The sequence below is a fragment of the Chrysemys picta genome, chromosome 8, assembly GCF_011386835.1.
Source record: "Chrysemys picta bellii isolate R12L10 chromosome 8, ASM1138683v2, whole genome shotgun sequence".
NCBI classification, from domain to species: Eukaryota; Metazoa; Chordata; order Testudines; family Emydidae; genus Chrysemys; species Chrysemys picta.
This window is the reverse complement of record NC_088798.1, coordinates 89,732,880-89,755,942: the sequence shown is the minus strand read 5'-3', so window position 1 is coordinate 89,755,942 and position 23,063 is coordinate 89,732,880. Positions and strand designations below refer to the sequence as shown.

The following is a 23,063-nucleotide window of genomic DNA, read 5'->3' as shown; positions in this document are numbered from 1 at the left end:
CCTCAGTGACCCGGGTGCTACTAATAGTGCCCCACTGTTACACTCCTCCTTACAAAAACACAGCTATCTATAAAAAGAACAGGAGTACTTGTGGCACCTTAGAGACTAACTAAGTACTCCTGTTCTTTTTGCGGATACAGACTAACACGGCTGCTACTCTGACAGCTATCTATGCCACCCCTATCTGTGCAGGTACACTAGGGCACAACTACATAAAGTTCCCAGTAAGTGAAGATTCAGATGAGTTATACTGATATGGATCTACTTTAGTGCAAAGTCTACTATCTGTGTGCAGCCTCCATGTATTGGAGGTGGGTGAGAGACTGGTACTCAAACAGCAGCTGGCTGCTTGTTGGGAGCTTTGTTTAATATACTGAAATACAGCCAAAACTAAGCAATGAGTGCATGCAGCTGTGCCAGTGGGACTCCTCCCTGCCACCCATCAGCACATAACCAATCTAAGGAAGGTCTGGCTGAGAGGTTACCATGCCTAGGTCCATGGTTCTCAACCTTTGCAGACGACTGTCCCCCTTTCAGGAGTCTGATTTGTCTTGCTTACCCCAAGTTTCACCTCACTTAAAAACTACTTGGTTACAAAATCAGACATAAAAATACAAAAGTGTCATAGCACACTGTTACTGAAAAATTGCTACATCTCATTTTGTCTGTATGAAATTTTAGTTTGTACTGACTTTGCTAGTGCTTTTTATGTAGCCTGTTGTGAAACTAGACAAATATCTAGATGAGTTGATGTATCCCTAAGAAGACCTCTGCGTACCACCAGGGGTACACATACATCCCTAGTTGAGAACCACGGGCATAGGTGATGGGTGCAGTATAAAACCTGGATAGAGAGAACCTGCAGCATCTGAAATACCCTATGTAACACATAGGAAACTACATAGATCAAAGTGTAGTGTTCATTAAAAGCCAAAGAACAGTTAGAAATATACCATCACCCACCTAAGCAACTGATGTTTATGATTACACCCATGTGTAAACACCTCATTACTTTGATATGTTCTAATGTGATTGGGGAGCATATGAAAAAGCAAACTCAGTAATGGTGACAGTATAATTACATCCAAGCACCTAATTTTAAGTGTACAAAATAGTGTTGTTAACCTGTGGAAATCACTGACACAAGATAATACTGAAGAAAAGAGCCCAGCAGTTTTCAGGGAAAGGATTGCATATTGATATAAATAATAGGAACATGTAAAGTTTCATTAGATAAGCTAAAGAGCTATAAACCCTCATGCTTCAGGACCTAAAACAACCACTAACTCCCTGGGATGAGGAAGAAACACCTAATAAGGGATGGTTATTTAACAAATGACAATTCTGAGATCTCTTGTGCCTTTCTTTGAAGCAGGTGGTACTGTTAGGGACACTACTGAACTAGATAGAGCACTAGTCTGATGAGGTATGGCAAATCACATATTCCTCATGTGAGTACTATAGGATTAATATCTCTCGTCTGTAGATGGCAGCACACTTCTGAAAATACAGCTTTCCTGAGATTAGAATTTTGTGTTACATGAGAAGTGTTTGGCTGTGTGGAGTGAACTCCAGAAGTATATGCAAGATTATTCCCCAGCTTTGCTATAGAGCTACGTCTTTAGCTCACCTGGTACAGAAACAGCACAGATGGGTTTCAGGACAAATTCCTGCTCTTTTGTCTTTTTCTTTAGTAATGTATGTGTGTGTGTGAGGACGGGGGAGGGCAGAGTTGGTAACTAATTTCCCCAGTTTTGATTTTAAGAGGGGACAGGAGGGATATAAAATAATGAGTTTTTTAGTGCACGTATGAATGTTACGGTTCAAGCAAGTCTCTTTTTTTTTTAACAGATCTGCTCCTTGTTCAAAGTCATGGCTGATGGATGGAAGCCATTGCACACAGCTGACTGGAACTCAAGTGACTGCACTGCTAGGACCATAATTCCACCCTGGTGTGAGCAAATGTGTCTTTCATTGACTACAGAGAGAGGTGCATTTGTTTATTCCTGAGCTGCTTTTGGTCTATGGTATCTATATGCTGTAGATATTTGGGATGAAAAAATTGGACTACTTTTATTATTTGTGTTACAGTAGTGCTTAGTGGCCCCAACTGAGATCAGGGCCGCATTGTGCCAGGCTCTGCACAAAAACATGGGAGAACACAGTCCCTGCCTTGAAGAGCTCACAGCCAAGACAGAGAAATGGTGGAAGTGGAAACAGAAGCACAATGAGGTTAAGTGACTTTCCCAAGGTCGGTGGCAGAGCCAGAACTAGAACCCAAGTTTCAACCCAGTGGGCTAGCCACTAGACCACACCACCTCTCATTTTAAACACATTTAGAATTACAGATCCTAAAGAGACACTCGATATTGGCTGTTGTTTCCATTAGGAGAGAGTATGGGGAAATAATAAAAATGCAGCGAAGGGCAGGCAGGCTGAAAAAAACCCCAACAACATGAAGACTTCAAAAATGGAGCAGAGGAAGAGAGAGACAAATTCTAATGGAAAAATGAACTATGTAAGTCACATACTGTGCCGGCTGAGATTTGGTGGTATGGTTCTATTAGTCTTAACACACAGCCCAGGGCTCCCTTCAGCTACATCCTAATCAAGAAGTATTTTTCTAGGAATCGGCTTTGGAAAAAAGTAAGTTTTGATTACAGAAAAAAGAGTTCATGAGCTTTCACCAAGCCTTCACATACCAAATAGTATCTCAAGAGGTTGCCAAACCTCAGGCAGTTTGCCCATCCCTAGTAGAGAAATGCTGGGCACACAGTGAGAGAAGGAGTAAAGTCATTGCTCACATCATCCTTTCTGAGCTCCTGACTGCCATGCCAGAGACCTGTGTGTCACTGCCAGTCAGGTCTGCTGCTCTCCTATTGGAGGGGGGCTTGTATTGGGGACTGAAGTATTACATACTTAGTTCCTGGAAGGGGCAGAGGCGTGCCTTTTGGGCAGCACTGTTTAGTTTTGTTTTTGCTCTGCCAGCAGACTCTTCCCCCCCCCCCCCCCCCCCCGGTGTCCTGATATTTTCTTCTTCTCATCTGGTCACCCTATCTCAAACTAGGGCCGCCGCTTGTTCAGGGAAAGCCCCTGGCAGGCTGGGCCGGTTCGTTTACCTGCTGCATCTGCAGGTTCGGCCGATCGCGGCTCCCACTGGCCGCAGTTCGCTGCTCCAGGCCAATGGGGGCTGCAGGAAGTGGCGCGGGCCGAGGGATGTGCTGGCCGCCCTTTCTGCAGCCCCCATTGGCCTGGAGCGGCGAACCGCGGCCAGTGGGAGCCGCGATCGGCCGAACCTGCAGACGCGGCAGGTAAACAACCTGGCCCAGCCCACCAGGGGCTTTCCCTGAACAAGCGGTGGCCCTAGTTTGAGAATCACTGCTCTACAGCATGAGCTAAAAGCCAACTGCCTATTAGCTAAGGCTGTAGAGCAGACTCATTTAACTCTCTCTCTCAGTGGTCTCAGTACCACTAGATGGGACAGAACACCACACCCAGGAGGTGTGTGGGTTACACAAACATCAAACGAAGTTATGTTGAGTGTGATTTCATAGCATACATGGACTTCAGCTCTCGACTCCTCCCCACACAAATCCATCTCTTCTCCCTACCACCCCGCCTCCATTTACTTGGCTCTGGAGAGTCAGGACTGAGTCTGCAGCCTGCGCAAACAAAATGAAAGCTGGTGCTTTGAGTTATTGGGGAGAGGATGATTCTGTTCCTCCACCAGCAGCAGTACTGCTGGGTGTCATGAAATGGGACCAGCCCTTGGTCTGCTCAGCCTGACATGGTGTAGAGAGAGAGCCCTCAGGCCTGGTACTCCTTGTGCCTGTTGATGACGGCCCCGGAGAGGGGCTGGGGGACTGCAGCTGAGGTAGTCTTGTCAGCTAAGTTCTCTGTCTGGTGAGTCACAGGCAGCAAAAGTAAGAGGAGGAACTGTCAGAATCAACGTGAATTCGTTCAGAACATGGCAGATGTGGCAGAAGGAAGGGTCTCACAACAAGCAACCACCCTGTGTGTACAAACAGAAGCAGAGTGGCCCACTGGCAAATGTCCATTCACCCAATGGCTCTGTCCAGGCCTGCTTATGTTACTCAACAGTGGCCCTTCCACACCAATCAAGGAGAATCAGTGATGGACCGTGAAGGAGCCGTCATCACCTATGTGGGGAAACCATATCAGTGTTAATAGGGATGAAACCAAAGAGGTTCTATAGCAATTACACTAAAAACCTGTGCTATCGAGCACAGGATTATTGCCTTAATTATTTGTGTGATTTTTTTTAAACCAGCCTATAGAATTCTATAGCGGGGATTGAATTTTCTGCCCAGTTCTATTGAGTGATTCAATAACAATCTCTAGAAAGTTTATTGGGTTAATATAATTTTCTATTAAACTGTACAGGATAACTCTCTTTGGCCAGATGTCTGGTGACCCAACATAGCTCTCTGAGGGCAATCAAGCCCCAGACAAGGGTGCAGAGGCATTTATGGGCCCCTCTAGGAACTAAACTCCAGCCTGGATGTCTGAGCTGAAAGTGCTTTTAAAATGAAACCAGAAGTATAAGAACCCAAACCTCTGAATAGCTCTGAAGACAGTAGAACTATTTTGCCGCTGATTTAGGCTTGGTCCAAAGCCATTGAAGTCAATGGAAAGACTCTCGTTGTCACCAGGCTTTGGGTCAAGTCCTTGGTCTGCTGTTTTGCTGTGTCATGTTTTGTGAGGGAGACCCATCATTTATGGGGGTGTATTTTTGCCTTAAGTCTCAACCTGCAAATTTACACATGCACAACACTGAAGCCAATGGTACTACTAGCACCTAGAAAGATACTTGTATGTAAACATTCACAGGATCGGGGCCTAAGTATTTAATTGTGCAATATGGACTGTCACATTTTGTTACAGTGTCAAACATGAAAGCACTGATTATCACTGGCAGGGAGTGAAGGATCCAAGCTGGAAGCTTCCAACTCATTTATGTCATTCATTAATTATTAGCTCTCAGCCCTCTAGGAACATATTTATGAGATCTGGGGGCAAGATTAGATCAGATCAGATCATGCTCTTGCCTTTCTTAACAGCTCAGCTCTTGATTATTTTGCCAGCCAACAGGAGAGACTTTATGTTGTTGAAATTATTATTTGAGTAACTATGAAATGTACCATATAAAACCAAATTATATTGCAGCGCAGCAGAAAAAGGGATTTTATGAGATTTATAAAAAAGCACTTATCACCTGGCAACAGATCACTGAATCTTCAGCAAAACCCAGTTTGCTTTTGGACTTGTTTATATGAAGTGCTCAAAAGCGATAGACTAACTTTTGCTTTGTAACAAAACCACCCCCAAGCAATTACACAGATCTCACTAAGCACCCACTAGGGTGCGCCAGATTATATCCAAAGCTAATTGTGATGTAAAACCTAATTGAAATGCAACTACAGATCATGATAATATGAGCAAACAGGTTTGTATAAGAGAAAAATCAATCAGAACTTTCACCAACACCTTTTGGATTAATTTATTTCCTCTCTTCCCTTGTTTTGCAGACAGAGTGGGAGATGAGCTCCTTGGAAAAGCTGGCCCTTAGTGCACTATTAGCACAGTGGGTTGTATGTAATTATCCATTGCTTTTTCTAGTAATCTCAATAGTGCTAATGTCTTTAGGGGTGCAGACCTCTAGCTCTCTGGCCCTGTCTTCTGTTGAATTAAAACCACTTGCATGATTTTAATACAGGCTTTATCTACTCTGAGCTCGTCTTTAAAATTTCCCATCTGTGGTAGTAGCAGTGGAAGCTCTTGCATAGTCAAGGCACCAGTAGCTGCTCGTGGTTCTACCACCTTGTCACCTAGACCTGCTCTGAGCAGGATTTGATGACACGGTTAAAAATGCTGGTGTCCCACCAGTGGAGCTGCACCAATAGCAGTGTAATAGAGGGAAATTTAAAGAAAAGGTTCAGTAAAGATATAGGTTAGTAGTTGACTATCTAGTCTCAGTCACTTAATAAACAGTTTAAGTTCAGTTTAATGCTGTCCATAGGCTTGCTAAACTGTTAAAACAAGTTTGGGAAATGCACACTATGTCCTAAATGAGCAGTGGGCCTAAAGTCAAGGCACAGAGATTTGAAAGGGAGATACACAAACATAAATGTTATTGATCTTATTCTCGGTGCATGAAGTTTCACACCACACTGACAAAACTTCCAAAGTCCTAACCCAGCATGCACTAGGCTCAGTGTAAAAACTGGGATGGATTATCTGGGGAGGGCATTCCAAATTCCTGACTAGAAATCTACCCAGGATATTTCAAAAGTTTTAATAAATCAACACAAGTCGATATGGGGCTTGGGAGTGTGGGGGTGGATGGAGAAAGTAGATAGAAAGTTATTACAAATTAATTGGAAAGGAAACTTTCCAAAATTGTGAGCTGTGAAGACCATTACCTCAGGAGCGCAGGTGTTCGTCTATTTATTCATCTCCCTTTCTAGCTACATGGGGAAAGGTGGAGACAACAAATACATACGACCTAAATAAATACAATTATAAACCTGGCAGGGGCCTGTTCTAAGTCATTTACAACCCTAAAAGGCCCATGAGGTCTTGGCTCAGTCACACTGGAGGGTGAATAACCTTGCAGCACGAGTCCTGGCATCACGCCCATGGAGAACATTGCAAGGGGTGGCAGAGGCTCTTTCTTATTTAAGAAAAGGCCTCCTGAAATAGTTTTAAAATAGCCTGCCAAGTGCTTGTGTGTAATATTGCTGGTTAAACAAACAGGCCTCCTCATGTGAGTGCAGAAGGCTTTGCATTATTAAGATTAAATGGTCACATAGTTCTCCCCTTCATGTTCATCCAAAAGCAGAAAACAAAAGCTGTGGCTTGACATCATTTATTCCCCACATTCACTAATGCAGAGCAGTAAATAGTCTTTGGGGAATTTTTACTGCCTTGAACAAACAGCATGAAATCCACCCTGTTCTCTAAGAGATTGGTGAGCCAGAGCAGAAAGTTTAGGCCCATGGATACCAGAGGATGACATTCAGGTTCTTCAAGATTTTGCCCAGTACTGGTATATGTTTGTCATTTGATATTTGTCTAGTGCTAATGTGTTCAGGCAGCTGGGTGATTCAATTGATCAAGTCATTGACCATTCACTTTGGGAGGCCCGAGTTTAAGTTCCTACTTTGTTCCAATGAAGTGGAGTTTGGTGTCTCCTCCTAGTCATATGAGCATTTGTTCACATCATGCTGTGTAGTTGAGCAATTGTAGAAGCCTCTGTTTAGATGTCTCAAGGGTACAGCAGTTTAGGTATGAGGTGAGCTGGCAGAGCTTTGCAGGGCACGGAAAGTACCCACCTGCTCCATGCTTGCCTCTTACTAATGCTATTAATCCTTAAGCACTCAATTCACACAACAATGCTGTAGCTCCTGGGGAAAACACAAATAAGTTTCAGGGGGTCATGAACACCTGCCATTTCTGTACATCTAGATGGAAGAAGGTTCCCAAAACATTTTCCTGTTATAACATAGGGGCATGGGTATGGGAAAGGTTGAGAACCATTATTATAACTAAATATATGAAACAAATTCCCAATTAGGAACAGTCCTGATTCAGACCAGCATATGCCCGTCCACTTCTATATCTATTATGTCTCTCAAAGCATTTAGAGTGTGGTACTGTGCTTCCTCTGGTTGCCTCCTGTTTCATTCACCTCTCACTGAGTGGAATATTTGAGCTGATATGAGCCCTACCGTTAAGGGTGAGATTCCTGCTACTGGTAGCGTAACTTACACAGGGCCAGCTCCAGGATTTTTGCCGCCCCAAGAAGCAAAAAGAAAAAAAAGGGAAAAAAAAGCCACCGCGATTGCGATCTGCTCTACCACCACCGCTTCAGTCTTTGGCAGCAATTCAGCGGCTGGTCCTTTGCTCCGAGAGGGAGTGAGGGACCCGTCGCCGAATTGCCGCTGAAGAACTGGACATGCCGCCCCTCTCCGTTGACCGCCCCAAGCACCTGCTTGCTGGGCTGGTGCCTGGAGCCGGCCCTGAACTTACATTGTCAGTAGCACCAGCCCATACATTTGATGCCTGTGATCAACTCTTTCTGCTGCTTTCAGCATCCTCATCTTATTTTTCAGTATTTTGGTGTATGTTTTAACAATCTAAATATGTTGCCTATTTGACTAGTGAGGGGTGGAGTAAATATCCAATGGGGGTGAATATCAGGAAACTAAAGAAGGGATTTCACATTCTAATGCAGGGGCACTCCACAGTAGATACATGGCACTTAATATACAAAGGGAGTCTAATAAATACAGCACAAATTGTCTGATAATGGAATTTCCTAGAGTTAAGATTCATCCTACTTTGCTTCTTTACTTCAGCACAAGCCCTGCGTCAGTGGGCATGTGGTTGGCTAGCCCAAAATAGGATTTTATTTTTTTCCTCTTATCTCTTTGTAAATTCTATACAATTCTTTATTTTTATATATGTCAAGTTGTACAAAAAGTTAAAAAAATTAAAAAAGGGGGCCTGCCTGAGCCCCTTGGTGAAGTTGGCAGATATTTAAATTCAGCACGTTCACTTGCAACCTGTAGTGTAACAGCAATCCCGCTCCACAACTGTTGAATCCAAGCAATGATTTAGGAAGTCCCTGTGCAGGGACTGTTCAGCAGAGGCTGTATGTATCTGCAGACTAAAGACCCAGGGTGCGCAAGTGTCTGTGTGTGTCCAGCAGCTTCAGACCAGGGTGTCCTTTGTGATAAGAGCCCTGAGTTCTGTTTCTTCTAGCCTGGGGGATTCTACAAACCCCAGAGGGGGGCTGGTCCAAATATTTTCAAAATTCAGAATTTTGAAATTTAAAAACGAAATGTGGCTAACATTCCCATGGCTTTTCTGTTGTTCCATCCAACCAAGGAGCTGGTGGAAATGTTTCAAATTTTGAAGTTTTACAAAATTTCAATTTTTAGGGGAAGAGATTGGTGGGAAGAGGAGGGATTTGGGGGGAAAAAAGTGTGATACTTTCCCTGACCAGCTTAACCTCATAGCCAGCAATGGCTGAGCAAAATATAAACAGAAACAGATGCCCCATGCATCACCCACTTTCACTGCTCTCCCCAAAAGCTTGGGGCAATAAGTGAAGTTACTGTTCCAAAATAAGGCTCTGACCCAAATCTCATAAGTCAATGGGAAGGCTCCTATTGGCTTTAAAGAACGTTTGGACTGGCTGCAAATTATGCAGTGCTCTTTCTTCCAAAAGCCCCAGCACCTTAGTAGGGTTGCCAATTTTGGTTGGATGTATTCCTGGAGGTTTCATCACATGACAATCTCTAATGAAAGATTAATCTTAAATTCCTAGCGACTCCAGGACAATCCTGGAGGATTGGCAACCCTTTGGTGGCAATTCTGGAGACTCCCTGGTGCAGGAACCTTACGGGAGTTGGGGGTTTTAATATTTCCACAAATGTTGAAGTTTTCTACAGGATCCAAACTCTTATTTAAGAATCCAAAGTTTATTTAGCCTTGGTGAAGGGTGAGACTTCCCACTGCTGTAATGGATACACAGCTGCCCTGCTACCTTGGCCTATGTGGGAAACTCAGCCCAGCCAAACAGCAGCCTCAAAGTGAGGGGTTTCCACTTGTAAAACAACAGTTAGCAGTAAGAGTCGGTTGACAAAGTTAAAGGAAAGACTAACCGTAAAAAATCTTTTGCAGCCAAAATAAGCTGAGTCATTTCATGCTGCTAATGGTCCTGGCTTTGAGCAGCTCCATCAGAGTCAGTTTCACACAAGGAAGCTACACCCTGCATGCAGCTAGCAATGTGGGGCAAGTAACATGCCAATAAAAGGCTAAGAAACTAGGCTTTCCCCTAGGCTATTTATTTACAAGAACAAAGCACCTGATTCTGGGGGAGGAAAATATATTCCAGAAAGTCAAATGTCAGCAAAGTCTTCAGTGTTTTGCTTTTTTGGACACAGGTGGCCAAGGGTCATTCAGTGGGTTAGAAGCCAAACTGCTCTTTGTTTCTCTTCCTTCCTTATTCTCTTTTCTCTGTTTCTCTCCCTCTTGTCAGGGTCTGCTCTATTCTTCCCTCTACCGTTCCTTCCCTGCAGGAACTCCCAATTCTCACCTTCCCATGGTCTTCCCTCCCACCCCTTACCCTGCTATATCTACTAAAATGATCAGCAATGAAATAATTAATGTTGACATTGAAGTGTTCTCATGGGATATGGAGTCAGTACTCCAATTAGATTAATAGGAGACTGGAATTTCATATTTCAGTGTCATTTTTCAAGGCTGGCTGCAGACTCAGGAAGGCTTAGCCACATCAGCTGACATTCAGTTTACATTTGGAAGGTTTTCTCCATAACCATGAGGACTATAAATGTATTTTTTTCTTAAAAACAAAAGATGAGACTCTGGACAAACTGAATATGTCCTGCAGGCCACCTACATACATCAAGTGGGCTGTTTGACATCCCTGCTCGAAATAAAACAGTAACAGGTGGCTGACAAAATTGAGACACATACTTGGATCAGCCCTAAACTGAGAAGTGGAGGGTGAGTGAGCATGAGAAAGATGAAAAGGGAGAGAGAAAAATAAGCAGCGGAAAGGAGATAGAGAAAACATGTATAGATAGAGACAGTACAGGAATGAGAGAGAGAGAGAGAGAAGAAGAGTGAGGCAGGATGTGAAAGAGTGAGAAACATGGATAGAGAAATGGAGAAGGAGAAGAGAGAGAGCACACCAGTGGAAGAGTGAGACAGATCACCAGGTGGAAAGACTGAAGGATGTGAAAGAGAAAGAAATATTTGGATAGCTGGAGAATGATACGCTGAGTTAAAGAAGGGTAAATTGTCAGCTGAGAAAAGAGAGGAGATCTGCATGTTGTGCACAGCAGGTGTAAAAAGGGGGATCTCTCACGGGAGGCCCTTTGTTAAAACTCAGCTACTAAATTGAAGAGAACATTAAATCCAAATAAAGAATTGAATGGATTTGACAAAGAGAGAAAAGAGGGGGAAAAAGTAAATCCAATTTTGGGCTGACCAGCCACCTGCCCTCTGTCCCAAGCAGGGCTCCAGGCTAATAATCCTAGGACTTTCAGAAGGGAGCGTTGATGACTAATAATAATACTAAGTAGCACTTGTCTAGCCTTGTCAACGTTTATCTTCAGAGCACTGCTAAAGGAAAGAAGCAAAGTGGGCTGCCTGTGATGGAGTGACTCCCTTTCGGGTTGCCACCTCTGAGGTACAAAAAAACCGCACATCTGGGATGATCCTGAGCCCATAAAACTGGACAGCTGCAAGTGTGTACTGAACAGCCTGACAGATTTCCCAGGACAGCTATCTCAAAACAGGGCCAATCCTGGGGAAACCTGGATAGGTGGCAACTCTACTCCCCTTCTGGATACCCCTGAACCACCAGCCTGTCCACTGGGCTCAGAACCATACTTCTGAAGAACAATTTGTCCCCTTTGCTAGGCAGCTGATTGCACCAAAAATGGCAGGAATTAAAAAAAAAATTGTGGTGGGATGGAGAGACATTCTCTCCTGCGATTCCTAAAAACTCTCCCCCCAATCCCAGTTCCAAGTCACCCCACTGAACTGTGCTACACAATCAATATACTCAGCATACTTTTCAGGAAAAAAGCATAAACATTTTCAGAGGGAACTTTAATAAGTGTTTATTTGCCCAGCACTGTTGCCTCTCTCCTTTTCTTTATGGGAAAGCATTTTGATTTAAATGGGAAACTGAATAGATTATGCTGTGTTTCACCACTGCTGTCTGTAATCACTTTTGCTCCTGAACAGGGCTGGCTCTAGGTTTTTTGCTGCCCCAAGCAAAAAAAATTTTGGCTGCCCCCCACTCCCCACTGCACCCTCCTGCCACCCCAGCCCTGGGTCACTGGTAACTCGCTCCCAGGGCGGGTCATTCAGCAGGAATTTTGGATGTGCACAGAACACAGACAGGATTGGTTCCGATATGGTTACAGAACTGCAGTAAAGTGGAACAATTTTCAGCTTGTGTGATTGGAGGATATCTGGATGCATATTATAAGACTGTCCTACATAAATGAGGAAAAGTTGAGGTGCCTTTATTATTCTTTTGTTCCATTCTTTGTTTCTATGGGGAATTTGCCAATGCAATATCACTGTCTTCCTTTTAAACAAATAAAACTAAATCTTAAATAAATAAATAAATAAATAAATAAAAAGCAATGGCTGTTGAAAATAGCAATTCCAGTCCTAATTACCACTGGGAAGCATTTCTTGCTCAATTTATTCTACTTTTTCTACAGCAAGTTACACTGGATCAGTATATTTGATTTGGGAGAAATGAAGTAACAGCTGCCCAAATTGAGCTTGAGCACTCCTGAATTTTGAGGGTGTTCAAATCTGGAAGGCAGGTGCTGGATTCCCTTTCTGAATATTAGCTAAATCTGGAAAAGAAAAGTCAATTTCTGCTTCCATGGCTCAGAAGTGTAAATCCTCCTACGTGCCTGGTACTGTAACTAAAGCTGCCCAGTCTAGTAGAGCCTCCCCTCCCTTACTTTTCATTTTAAATTCTAGTGGGATCCACGTACCTGCCTTGCTAGGCTTCAGCTAGAGAGGTGCAATGTCCATTTAGTCCACCCAATTCTTTCTTTGGGGGAGAGCCCAGGGCTGGGGCGGCAGGAGGTGCAGGTGGGGGCCAGAGCTGGGGCAGCAGGGAATGCGGGTGTAGGGGGAGAAGAGCCCAGGGCTGGAGTGGCAGGAGATGCGGGTGGGGGGAGAGCTCAGGGCTGGGGCAGCAGGAGGTGCGGGTGGGCGGGGGGAGAAGAGCCCAGGGCTGAGGTGGCAGGAGATGCAGGTGGGGGGGGGAAGAGCCCAGGGCTGAGGTGGCAGGAGGTGCGGGTGGGGGGAGAGCCCAGGGCTGGGGCAGCAGAGGAGTGCAGGTGGGGGCCAGAGCTGGGACAGCAGTGGGTGTGGGCTAGGGTGACCAGACAGCAAGTGTGAAAAATCAGGACGGGGGTGGGGGGGTAATAGGATCCTATATAAGAAAAATACCCAAAAATCGGGACTGTCCCTATAAAATCGGGACATCTGGTCACCCTAGTGTGGGCGGAAGAGAGTCCAGGGCTGGGGCAACATAGGGATGCAGGGGGAAGCCCAGGGCTGGGGTGAGGAGGTGGCAAAAAACCTAGAGCTGGCTCTGCCCCTACCATTCACAGCAAGCTGCAGCATGAGTTTTCAGTTCCACACTCCTTCCCCGTCCCTTTCCTGTTAATTGCGGCCGAGGGAATGCTGGGAAATGTAGTTCTTTCCCTGCTCCAGGGCTGGCTCTATAGGCAGGGAGCTAACCGAGGAACTACAGCTCCCAGGGCTCCCTGTTGGTTCTCAGCTCCCATGCTGGATTCTTGTGCCCCTGCAAATTTGCCGCCCCAAGCACCTGCTTGCTTTGCTGGTGCCTAGAGCTGGCCCTGCTCCTGAAACACAGGCTATGGGGGGAAAAGGTTGTTGGAGACCCATAGAATATTGGCAGCACATCACTGGATGGAAGATTAACTTTGTACAGCCACCACATGGGACCAAATTCATCCCTAGCAAGACTCTACTGAATTCCACCAGGGATATCTTTGGCTCAGTGAGTATAACAATGATGAAACCTTCAGACTATTCTATTCTAAAGAATACAAATGAATCAGTCTGGATACCAGCTAGTTTTCTCGGGACTGGCTGGTCCAAGAATTCTATTGCATTTTCCGTGATCTGAGCAGGAACCAGTGGAGAGTTTTTTTCATTCATTCATTCATTCATTCATTCATTCATTCATTCATTCTCTCTCTCTCTCTCTCTCTCTCTCTCAGCAGTGTGCACTGAGCACCCAGAAGGAGTGCAACGTGCCATCAGCTTGCCAAGGCTAACTAGGTCTCTCCATATGCAGTGAATAAACAGTGAATGCAAGCAAATAAACAACATTGACAGGGATACGAGAGAAATGCAGTGGAACTGCCTGCACCCTACTTTCAGAGCAGGAAGATGAGTTTTGATCAAAGAATTATCCATCTCCCCACACTACTGTGGATCAACGGGAACTAGCAGGTTCTCTTTCCCCTGCCCGTTCAATTTCATTTCTTCATACAGATCTTAAAGAAGGGACCTGGTGCAGGGCTCCAGGCTAAAAATCCTAGGACTTGCAGAAGGGAGCATTGATGACTAATAATAATACTAAGTAGCACTTGTCTAGCCTTGTCAACCTTTATCTTCAGAGCACTGCTTAAACAGTAACTAACCACCCCTCCAAACCTCTTCTGTGAGGCAAGTCATAATGTCCCTGTTGCTGAGAGCCAAGGCCTCCAAAGGAGTAGGGCTGTGAACTCTGATGTTACTGCTTGCTAGCCCTGTACTCAGATTGTGAAATGGGCCCAATGAGAATGAAATTAACTCTTTATTCAAATAAAACAACTTTAAAGAGCACAACTGAACCTCTGAAAAAATACTTGAGACCAAGTTAAGACTGATGATTCTCTCTCCTTCCCCCACCTCTCAGCAAAAGTCAGGCAACTGTCTCTCCAGAGGCCCAAACTTAATTATTTATTTGTTACGTAAGCACCTTTTTTGCTATTATTACCATTTATATTGCAGTAGTGCCTAGAAGCCAGTCAAATAGGGGCCCTATTGTACTAGGCTCTGTACAAAAGGGGAACATTGTTCTTCTTCAGACATCTGATCTCTCTGCTTATCTACGGTAGATACTTATATGGCCCCCATATTGCCATGGTACCTGAGCACTGCAGTTCCATGCTCCAGTAATGCAGGCAAGTGATATTCTAATCCCTCCAGGACTCTGAAATGCAGCTCTTGTGACACCGCATCCCAGAATTACTCCTCAAATTAGATCCCTCCACAGTCTAACAGACTCTTTGGAGTATGAATGGTATCTTCTTTTGTATGTGGTCAGTCTTTAGCACGCTGTAGATACTACCAGAAAAACAACAACAATTATTATTAATTATTACTGAAGTGCCAAGAAGCCCCAGCAGGCTGCAGCTGCATTGAGCAGAACTCTTCACAGACATAAGAACGGCCATCCTGGGTCAGACCAGTGGTCCATCTAGCCTAGTATCCTGTCTTCCTATAGTGGCCAGTGCCAGATGCTTCACAGGGCAACAGGAACAGGGAAATTTATCGAGTGATCCATTCCCTGTTGTCCAGTCCCAGCGTCTTGCAGTCAGAGGTTTAGGGACACCTGAAACATAGGATTACATCTGTGACGGGTTGGACCCCCACTTCTGGGATGTCACCTGATGTACTGGGATTTCACTGAGCCTGCCTTCTCCACTAGCCTGGGCTCCGTCTCCCTGTTTTGCTGAATTAGGCTCTCCAGACTCTGGCAGCACGCGCACACACGCACACACACACACGTAGGGACGCACCAGCTGTAGAATCACAAAGTCTGCAAATAGCTCTCTCTGAGAAGACTCATCTAGGAAATGGCCCAGCACTTCAGTGGAGCTCCCCTCTGGAAAGGACAGCCAAGAGAATATGGTCTTGCGTTGTAAAGAAATCTATACAACGTAAGCTCATAAATTCCCTCTCTCCCTCAATGTGGCAGAAGATGTGCACAACTTCTTATCCCCCCCCCGTTATAAATTGCACAAACTGGGTTTAATAATAAACAAAAACAAGTTTATTAACTATAAATGGCAGATTTTAAGTGATTATAAGGGATAGCAAACAGAACAAAGCAGATTACCAAGCAAATAAAACAAAACACGCATACTAAGCTTAAGATCTTAAAGAGACTGGTTTCAAGAAGTAATTTCTCACCCTAAATGTTGTTTAAGCTACAGAAACTGCAACTTGCCTAAGAGTTCCAGTTATTTCTCTTTACAGACTAAACTCCTGTCTTAGTTTGGACTCAGCCCTTGCCTTTCCCACCGCTCAGTTCCTTTGTCTCTTCAGGTACTTTCAGCAGTCTTTCTTCTTGGGCAGGAAGGCAATGGAGAAGAGTCCTGTTTGCCTTACTCCTGAGCCTTAAATAAGATTTACATAAGGTGGGAATCTTTTGTTTCCCAGTCTTGACCTCCCCCTCCTTTTAGTGGAAAATTACTAGAAGTCCTGTTTAGTACCAGGTGATGGGACCACCTGACCTAGTAGTGTCACAGCTACATTCTAGGATGCCTCTCAGGAAGGAGAGAGATTAGTATCTTCAAAGTCTTATTGTTTCTTCCTAATGGTCCATCAAGGCTGATGGCCTGTTGTCTGGTGGGTGTCTCCCAAATACACACACACAGTTACAATTGTTACATAGTCAATATTTCTAACTTTAGATACAGAAATGATACATGGATACAAATCAGATAATCACATTCAGTAAATTATAACCTTTCCGATGATACCTTACAAGACCCATCTTGCAGAAAATATATCTCAGTTATGCCATATCCAGATCATAAGCATATTTCCATAAAGAATATGGGGTGTAATGTCACAACATCCCTGATCATCTTGGCTAATAGCCATTGATTGACCTTTCCCCCATAAACTTGTACAATTCTTTTTTGAACCCAGTTGTACATTTGATCTTTACAGCGTCCCCTGGCAATGAGTCCACAGGTTGACTGTGAGTTGTGTGAAGAAGTCCTTTTAAATCTGCTGCCAGTTAATTTCATTGGGTGACCCCTGGTTCGTGTGTTATGTGAAAGGATAAATAATACTTGCCTATTCACTTTTTCCACACTATTCATGATTTTACAGACCTCTGTCATATCCCCCCCTCAGTCATCTCTTTTCTAATCTGAACAGTCCCAGGATAAATATCTCCTCATATCGAAGCTCTTCCCTACCCTTAATAGTTTTTGTTGCCCTTCTCTGCATCATTTCCAATTCTAATATATCTTTTCTGAGGTGGAGAGACCATAATTGTACAAAATATTCAAGGTGTGGGTGTACTATGGATTTATACAGTGGCATTATGATATTTTCTGTCTTATTCTTTATCTCTTTCCTAATGATTACTAATATCCTGTTAGCTTTTTTGACTGCTGCTGTCCACTAGGCAGATGTTATTCCGAGAATTATCCAGTGACCCCAAGATCTTTCTTGAGTAGTAACAGCTAATTAGATCCAATGTTTTCATATGTATAGTTGGGATTATGTTTGCCAATGTGCTTTGCACTTATCAGCATTGAGTTTCATCTGCCATTTTGTTGCCCTGTCACCCACTTTTGTGAGATCCCTTTGTAACTCTTCACTGTTAGCTTTGGACTTAGCTATCTTAAATAATTTTGTATCGTCTGCAAACTCTGCCACCACACTGTTTACCCCCTTTTCCAGATCATTTATGAATGTGTTGAACAGCACTGGTTCCAGTACATATCCCTGGGGGATACCACTCTTCACCTCTCTCCACTGTGAGAACTGACCATTTATTCCTACCCCTTGTTTATTGTCTTTTAACCAGTTACTGATCCATAAGAGGACCTTCCCTCTTGTCCTATGATTGCTTACACGTTTTTGGTGTGACACCTCATCAAAGGCTTTCTGAAAGTCCAAGTATACTATATGCACTGGATCATGCTTGTCCACATGCTTGTGGACTTCCTCAAAGAATTCTCCCTCAAAGGTCTTTCCCAAATCAGCTTACAATCTAAGACATGGCAGCAGGTGTGTAGCAGAACGGAGAGGGTGCAGGGGGAGGAAGAGCAGACTAAAAGTTGCAGGAACACAATTGTATGGCGCTTTCCCTCAAGGCTTGTCCACAGCTGCTAACATTACAGATCGTTTTTCTAGGTGAAAGTTCCATGCACAGGCAGCTGTTCCAGTGCCCCAGGCTACATAATGCATAGTATGCACATTCTAGCAAGGGGCTTGTGATAGGGTGTGTAGCCCATACAGGCTCTGAATGGGTTAATGTGGGCCTGAGAAGCCAATTATGTTACCTGGCTGCCCCTGGAGGGAGAGCCAGGCTTAACTGATCATGAAGCCCAGCTAGGCATGAGCAGGCTGGTTAGTATAAAGAGAAGTGGGCAGAAGTGGGCTGCAGGGAAAGAGTCTGCAGTCATTCTCTGTGGGATAGAAGACGTAGGAAGCAGTCCATGGAGGCAGCAAGGAGTTTGAGGGAGTAGACCTTGGGTTCCTCTACAAGCCACCAAGGAAGGTGGGGTGAAACCCCTTGAGGTAAGGACCATGGAGCCCAGACACAGATGGAAGACCTGTGGTTAAGTCTCTGGACTGTAGCTTATTTTGACTCTGTTACTCTGGAGGGGAGGGGCTAAAGCACGACCAGGCGAGAGGGCCAAGTTGCAGGAAGAGAGAATAGTACAGTGACGGAACAACCGTTGGCAGGAAGCACCATATGGGAGAGAATTTGTGTCCTGCACCTGGCCACGAGGAGATACTCCTGAGGTGAGTGAGCCCTGTCACAGGACTCCAGAACAGCAGAATAGCCTGGCAGACACAAACGATCACTGCGGCACTTTGAAAAGTATCATTAAGGAATGAGCGCATTTCTATAGGGGATCCCAAAGCAGCAGATGGAGCACTTAGAATTTTAGGTGGACCACTCTAACTTGACTGACGCAGACCTACTGTAATCCACACATCTTCTGGGTGTGGCGTTCTGTCCCATGTAGTGGCACCGAGACCACTTAGAGAGAGTTAAATGAGTCTGCTCTACAGTCTTAGCTAACAGCCTTTTAACTCATGCTGTAGAGGCTCATGCACTAAGCTCCAGAGGTCCCCAGTTTGATCTTGCCCGCAGATGACCGGGGTCTGTCAGCATTACACTACCACTGGGCCAAAGTGCATCACATGAGACCTATAGGCTGCTGCCCCATTCTCTTTATCCCTGTAGGTACGTATTTGGATCAGTACTCTTCTCTCCCTTCCTCTCGGAAGCTTGTAGCATTGCCACTCAGTCTGCCTGTACCTTCCCGTTGTAGTGAATCCATGGTTGCAGGGAACCTAAACAGGCACACATGGCACTGAAGACCAGATTTAAGATTCTGTGCTCCCAGGACTCTATTTTTGGAGCTAAAGAAAATTCCACATTAGCTGTGGTGACTTAGGCCTGGTCTACACTACGAGTTTAGGTCAACTTTAGCAGCGTTAAATCGAATTAAGCCTGGACACGTCCACACGATGAAGCCCTTTCTTTCAACTTAAAGGGCCCTTTAAACCGGTTTCTTTACTCCACCTCCGACGAGGGGATTAGCGCTAAAATTGGCCTTTGTGGGTCAGATTTGGGGTAGTGTGGATGGAATTCGACGTTATTGGCCTCTGGGAGCTATCCCACAGTGCTTCATTGGGACCGCTCTGGACAGCACTCTCAACTCAGATGCACTGACCAGGTAGACAGGAAAAGCCCTGCGAACTTTTGAATTTCATTTCCTGTTTGCCCAGAGTGGAGAACACAGGTGACCACGCAGAGCTCATCAGCACAGGTAACCATGATGGAGTCCCAGGATCGCAAAAGAGCTCCAGCATGGACAGAACAGGAGGTACGGGATCTGCTCTCCATATGGGGAGACGAATCAGTGCTAGCTGAACTCCGTAGCAGTAAATGAAATGGCAAAATATTAGAAAAAAAGTCTCAAAGGCAATGAAGGACAGAGGCCATAACAGCAGTGCCGCGTGAAAATTAAGGAGCTAAGGCAAGCCTACCACAAAGCCAGAGAGGCAAACGGAAGTTTTGGGGCAGAGCTGCAAACATGCCGCTTCTACGTGGAGCTGCATGCCATTCTCGGGGGTGCAGTCACCACTACCCCAACCGTGTGCTTTGACTCCGTCAATGGAGAAACACGCAACAGGGAAGCGGGTTCGGGGTACGCGGAAGATGATGATGAAGACAATGAAGATAGCTCACAGCAAGGAAGCAGTGAAACCGGTTTCCCCAACAGCTAGGATATGTTTATCACCCTTGTCAAGGCTGCTTCCCCACTCTGAACTTTAGGGTACAAATGTGGGGGCCTGCATGAAACTTCTAAGCTTAACTACCAGCTTAGATCTGGTCCGCTGCCACCACTCATCGTGTGGACGTGTCCAGGCTTAATTCGATTTAACGCTGCTAAAGTTGACCTAAGAAAAAGTACTAATTCCCTTCCCTGGGTAGCCTTGAGAGACTCTTCACCAATTCCCTGGTGAATACAGATCCAAACCCCTTGGATCTTAAAACAAGGAGAAATTAACCATCCCCCCTCCTTTCTCCCACCAACTCCTGGTGGATCAAGATCCAACCCCCTTGGATCTAAAAACAAGGAAAAATCAATCAGGTTCTTAAAAGGAAGGCTTTTAATTAAAGAAAAAGGTAAAAATCATCTCTGTAAAATCAGGATGGAAACTAACTTTACAGGGTAATCAAACTTAAAGAGCCCAGAGGAATCCCCTCTAGCCTTAGGTTCAAAGTTACAGCAAACAGAGATAAACACTCTAGCAAAAAGGTACATTTACAAGTTGAGAAAACAAAGATAAAAACTAACACGCCTTGCCTGGCAGTTTACTTACAAGTTTGAAATATGAGAGACTTGTTCAGAAAGATTTACAAGAGCCTGGATTGATGTTTGGTCCCTCTTAGTCCCAAGAGCGAACAACCACCAAAACAAAGAGCACAAACAAAAGCCTTCCCCTCCCACCAAGATTTGAAAGTATCTTGTCCCCTTATTGGTCCTTTGGGTCAGGTGTCAGCCAGGTTACCTGAGCTTCTTAACACTTTACAGGTAAAAGGATTTTGGAGTCTTTGGCCAGGAGGGATTTTAGAGTATTGTACACAGGAGGGCTGTTACCCTTCCCTTTATAGTTATGACAACCCTGGACCTGGAACCAGTAACCCCCGAACTCACCCAAGGCACGCTCCCAGACCCTGAGGGCACACAAGGGACCTCTGGTGAGTGTACCTTTGTAAATATTACATATGGTTTAAAAGCAAGCATGTTTAATGATTAATTTGCCCTGGCAATCGCGGCCAGTACAGCTACTGGAAAGGTCTGTTAACGTGTATGGGGATAGAGCGGAAATCCTCCAGGGACATCTCCAGAAAGCTCTCCTTCATGTACTCCCAAAGCCTTTGCAAAAGGTTTCTGGGGAGGGCTGCCTTATCCCATCCGCCATGGTAGGACACTTTACCACGCCAGGCCAGTAGCACGTAGTCTGGAATCATTGCATAACAAAGCATGGCAGCGTATGGTCCCAGTGTTTGCTGGCATGCAGACAACATCCATTCCTTATCTCTCTTTGTTATCCTCAGGAGAGTGATATCATTCACGGTCACCTGGTTGAAATGGGGTGATTTTATAAAGGGACATTCAGAGATGCCCGTTCCTGCTCGGCTGAACAGAAATGTTCCCTGCTGTTAGCCACGCGGTGGGAGGGAGGGGTGAAGTGATCATCCCAGAGAATTGGATGTGTGTGTGTGTGTGTGTGTGTGGTGCGGGGGGTAGTTGGGTTTGTGCTGCATGTTAACCCGGAAACCCCAGCCCCTCCTTTTACATTGCAAACCCATTTTAAATGGCCAACCCAACGGGTCCTTGGTATGGGAAATGAGGGCGCTGCTGTTTGAAACCATTTCCACATGTTATGAAGGTTAAAAAAGCCAAAAGACTGTGGCTTACCATGGCTGCCTGCAAGCCGAATTCTGTTGCCTGGCACTGCGTGAGTGATCTCTCACACCAAACCGGCAGGCCCTCAATATAAGAGGAAAAATGCAACCTTGAAACGAAAGCACATGTGCTGTGTAATGTGAACAGCAAAATTTAATGTGAAAAAGTGTACCCATTGTTCTCTAAAATGTGTCTTTTTTAACCACCTCTCCCTTCTCCTCCACCAGCTGCAAATGTTTCTCCTTCGCAGAGGTTAGCGAAGATTAGAAGGAGAAAACGGCAGACTCGGGATGATATGTTCACGGAGCTCCAGATGTCCTCCCATGCTGAAAGAGCACCCCAGAATGCGTGGAGGCAGTCAATGTCAGAGTGCAAAAAAGCACAATATGAATGAGAGGAGAGGTGGCGGGATGAATCGTGGGCTGAACAGAGCAAGTGGCGGGCTGAAGATGATAGGTGGTGTCAGCTTGCAGACAGAAGGCAAGAGTCGATGCTCTGGCTGCTGGAGCATCAAACTGATATGCTCCAGCATATGGTTGAGCTGCAGGAAAGGCAGCAGGAGCAGAGACCACCACTACAGCCCCTGTGTAACCAACATCCCTCTTCCCCAAGTCCCATTGCCTCCTCACCCCGATGCCCAAGAACACGGTGGGGGGGCCTCCGGCCACCCAGTCACTCCACCCCAGATGATTGCCCGAGCATCGGAAGGCTGGCCTTCAATAAGTGTTAAAGTTTTAAACTGCAGTGTGTCCTTTTCCTTCCCTCCTCCCCCACCCATCCCGGGCTACCTTGGCAATGATCCCCCTAGTTGTGTGATGAATTAATAAAGAATGCATGAATGAGAAGTAACAATGACTTTATTGCCCCTGCAAGCGGTGCTTGAAGGGGGAGGGGAGGGTGGGGTGGTTGGTTTACAGGGAAGTAGAGTGAACCGGGGGAGGGGGGGGGGCGGAGGGTTCATCAAGGAGAAACAAACAGAAGTTTCACACCGTAGCCTGGCCAGTCACAAAACTGGTTTTCAAAGCTTCTCTGATGCGCACCACGCCCTGCTGTACTCTTCTAACCGCCCTGGTGTCTGGCTCCGTGTAATCAGCGGCCGGGCGATTTGCCTCAACCTCCCACCCCATCATAAATGTCTCCCCCTTATTCTCACAGATATTGTGGAGCGCACAGCAAGCAGCAATAACAATGGGGATATTGGTTTCGCTGAAGTCTATCCAAGTCAGTAAGCTGCGCCAGCGCGCTTTTAAACATCCAAATGCACATTCCACCACCATTCGGCACTTGCTCAGCCTATAGTTGAACAGGTCCTGACTACTGTCCAGGCTGCCTGTGTACGGCTTCATGAGCCATGGCATTAAGGGGTAGGCTGGGTCCCCAAGGATCACGATAGGCATTTCAACATCCCCAACGGTTATTTTCTGGTCCGGGAAGAAAGTCCCTTCCTCCAGCTTTCGAAACAGACCAGAGTGCCTGAAGACACGAGCA

The 23,063-nt window shown here is 45.3% G+C and overlaps 1 protein-coding gene across 1 annotated transcript in view; it reads left to right on the top strand.

Annotated features, from left to right (window-relative positions):
• Window positions 1–23,063, top strand: part of LOC135973263 (uncharacterized) — a 275,121-nt gene that overhangs the window by 148,112 nt on the left and 103,946 nt on the right. The gene's annotated exons all lie outside the window — the stretch shown is intronic.